Source organism: Tenrec ecaudatus, chromosome 4, assembly GCF_050624435.1.
Source record: "Tenrec ecaudatus isolate mTenEca1 chromosome 4, mTenEca1.hap1, whole genome shotgun sequence".
In the NCBI taxonomy this organism is placed as follows: domain Eukaryota; kingdom Metazoa; phylum Chordata; class Mammalia; order Afrosoricida; family Tenrecidae; genus Tenrec; species Tenrec ecaudatus.
Window position 1 is genome coordinate 134,180,337 of NC_134533.1, and position 4,477 is coordinate 134,184,813.

The window sequence follows — 4,477 nt, forward strand, 5'->3', positions numbered from 1 at the left end:
CGTTTCCTTTTTACACACACACACACACACACACACACTTTAGGAATCTCTGGAGTGTTTCTGACTTAATGTCCGTTTTACAAAAACATACACACACACACACACACACTTCCAGAATCTCTATAAAGCTTCTGGTTTCGTGTCCTTTACACCCACACCCACACACTTCCTTGCAAATCTCTAGAAGGCTACTGATTTGGTTTCCTTTTTACACACACACACACACACACAACCTTGCAGTATCTCTTGAGGGCAACTGACTTTGTGTCCTTTTTACACTCACACAAACACACTCTCACTCTCATACCCCTGCAAAAACTCTAGAGCGCTTCTGACTTCGTGTCTTTTTTAGTCACGCACAAAGAAACACTCACACCCTTGTAGACCCTCTGGAGGGTTTCTGACTTCATGTCCTTTTCACTCACTCTCACACACAACTTTCCAGAATCTCTTTAGCGCTTCTGGCATCGTGTCCTTTTTATACACACACACACACACACACACACACACTCACACTCATACCCTTGCAAATTATCTGGAGTGCTTCTGACTTCATGGTCGTTTTACACACATACACAAACACACTCACACTCAGACCCTTGCAGAATCCCTAGTGGGCTTCTAAATTCGTGTACTTTTCATACAAACACACACACACATACACACACACACCATGGTAGAATCTCTAGAGGGCTTATGACTTCGTGTCCTTTTTACACACACACACACACACACACACTTTCAGAATCTCTGGAGGGTTTCTGACTTAATGTCCGTTTTACAAACACACACACACACACACACACACACACACACACACTTCCAGAATCTCTATAAGGCTTCTGGTTTCGTGTCCTTTTTACACACACAAACATACACGCACCCTTGCAGAATCTCTGTAGGGTGTATGATTTCATGTCCTTTTTACACACGCATACACACAAAAACACTTGCAAAATCTCTGGAGGGCTTCTGACTTTGTACGTTTTACTTACACACACACACACAAACACACACACAATCATGCCCCTACAGAATCTCTGGTGGGCTTTTGACTTCTTGTCCTTTTTAGGACACAAACACACACTTCCAGAATCACTAGAGGGCTTCTGATTTTGTTTCATTTTTACACACACACACACATGCACGCACCCTGGGGAATCTCTGGAGGGCTTCTGACTTCGTGTCCTTTTTACACACACACACACACACATAAACACTGACACACACTCACACTCAGACCCTTGCAGTATATCTTGATTGCTGCTGACTTCTTGTTCTTTTCTCACACACACACACACACACACACCATGGCAGAATCTCTAGAAGGCTTCTCACTTCGTGCCCTTTTTACACACACACACACACACACACACACACACACACCCTTTCTGAATCTCTGTAGGGTGTCGGACTTAATGTCATTTTTACAAACATAAACACACACTGTCATGCAGAAATTCTAGAGGGCTTCTTACTTCGTGTCCTTTTTACACACACAAACACACTCACCCACCCTTGCAGAATCTCTGGAAGGCAACGGACTTCGTGTCCGTTTTACACTCACACAAACAAACACTCACTCTCATACACCTGCAAAAACTCTTCAGGCTTCTTACTTCATGTCCTTTTTAGTCACACACACAAAAACACTCACACCCTTGCAGAATCTCTGGAGGGTTTCTGACTTCGTGTCTTTTTCACTCACTCTCACACACAACCTTCCAGAATCTCTTGAGGGCTTCTGACATCGTGTCCCTTTTATACACACAAACACAAACACACACACATACGCACACTCATACTCTTGCAGAATCTCTGGAAGGCTTCTGACTTCATGGCCTTTTTACACACACACACACACAAACACATTCACACTCAGACCCTTGCAGAATCCCTAGTGGGCTTCTAAATTCGTATACTTTTATTACCAACACACACACACACACCATGGTAGAATCTCTAGAGGGCTTATGACTTCGTTTCCTTTTTACACACACACACACACACACACACACTTTCAGATCTCTGGAGGGTTTCTGACTTAATGTCCGTTTTACAAACACATACACACACACACACACACACACACTTCCAGAATCTCTATAAAGCTTCTGGTTTCGTGTCCTTTACACTCACACCCACACACTTCCTTGCAAATCTCTAGAAGACTACTGATTTGGTTTCCTTTTTACACAAACACACACACAATCTTACAGAATCTCAGGAGGACTTCTGGCTTTGTGTCCTTTTTACAGACACACACAAACACACACACCAAACACACACACACACACCATGGTAGAATCTCTAGAGGGCTTATGACTTCGTGTCCTTTTTACACACACACACACACACACTTTCAGAATCTCTGGCGGGTTTCTGACTTAATGTCCGTTTTAAAAAAACATACACACACACACTCACACACACTTCCAGAATCTCTATAAGGCTTCTGGTTTCGTGTCCTTTTTACACACACAAACATACACGCACCCTTGCAGAATCTCTGTAGGGCTTATGATTTCATGTCCTTTTTACACACGCATACACACAAAAACACTTGCAAAATCTCTGGAGGGCTTCTGACTTTGTACGTTTTACTTACACACACACACAGACACACCCACACAATCATGCCCCTACAGAATCTCTGGTGGGCTTCTGACTTCGTGTCCTTTTTAGGACACAAACACACACTTCCAGAATCACTAGAGGGCTTCTGATTTTGTTTCATTTTTACACACACACACACATACACGCACCCTTGGGGAATCTCTGGAGGGCTTCTGACTTCGTGTCCTTTTTACACACACACACATACACACTCACACAAACACTGACACACACTCACACTCAGACCCTTGCAGTATCTCTTGATTGCTTCTGACTTCTTGTTCTTTTTACAAACACACAAACAACATGGCAGAATCTCTAGAAGGCTTCTCACTTCGTGCCCTTTTTACACACACACACACACACACACACACACATACACACACACACCCTTTCTGAATCTCTGGAGGGTGTCTGACTTAATGTCATTTTTACAAACACAAACACACGCTGTCTTGCATAAATTCTAGAGGGCTTCTTACTTCGTGTCCTTTTTACGCACACACACACACAAACACACTCACAGACCCTTGCAGAATCTCTGGAGGGCAACTGACTTCGTGTCCTTTTTACACTCACACAAACACACACTCACTCTCATACACCTGCAAAAACTCTTGAGGGCTTCTTACTTCGTGTCCTTTTTAGTCACACACACAAAAACACTCACACCCTTGCAGAATCTATGGAGGGTTTCTGACTTCGTGTCTTTTTCACTCACTCTCACACACAACCTTCCAGAATCTCTCGAGGGCTTCTGACATCGTGTCCCTTTTATACACACAAACAAACACACACACACACACACACATACTCACACTCATACTCTTGCAGAATCTCTGGAAGGCTTCTGACTTCATGGCCTTTTTACACACACACACACAAACACATTCACACTCAGACCCTTGCAGAATCCCTAGTGGGCTTCTAAATTCGTATACTTTTATTACAAACACAAACACACACATACACACACACACACCATGGTAGAATCTCTAGAGGGCTTATGACTTCGTTTCCTTTTTACACACACACACACACACACACACACTTTCAGAATCTCTGGAGGGTTTCTGACTTAATGTCCGTTTTACAAACACATACACACACACACACAAAAACACTTCCAGAATCTCTATAAAGCTTCTGGCTTCGTGTCCTTTACACTCACACCCACACACTTCCTTGCAAATCTCTAGAAGGCTACTGATTTGGTTTCCTTTTTACACAAACACACACACAATCTTACAGACTCTCTGGAGGACTTCTGGCTTTGTGTCCTTTTTAAAGACACACACAAACACACACACACACACACTCAGACCCTTGCAGAATCTCTAGAGGGCTTCTGACTTCGTGTCCTTTTTACACAAACACACACACACACACACACACACCATGGCAGAATCTCTAGACGGCTTCTAACTTCGTGTACTTTTTACACACACACACACACACACACACACCCCATTGCAGAATCTCTGGAGGTTTTCTGAATTAATGTCCTGATTACACACACAAACACACACACACACTCTCACAGGTCTCTAAAAGTCTTCTGGTTTACTGTCATTTTTACACACACACACACACTCACACTCATACCCTTGCAAAATCTCTGGAGGGCTTCGGAGGTCATGTCCTTTTTATACACACACACACACACACACGCACCCTTGCGGTATCTCTGGAGGGCAACTGACTTCGTGTACTTTTTACACTCACACAAACACACACTCACTCTCATACCCCTGCAAAAACTCTAGAGGGCTTCTGACTTCGTGTCTTTTTTAGTCACGCACAAAGAAACACTCACACCCTTGTAGAATCTCTGGAGGGTTTCTGACTTCGTTTCCTTTTC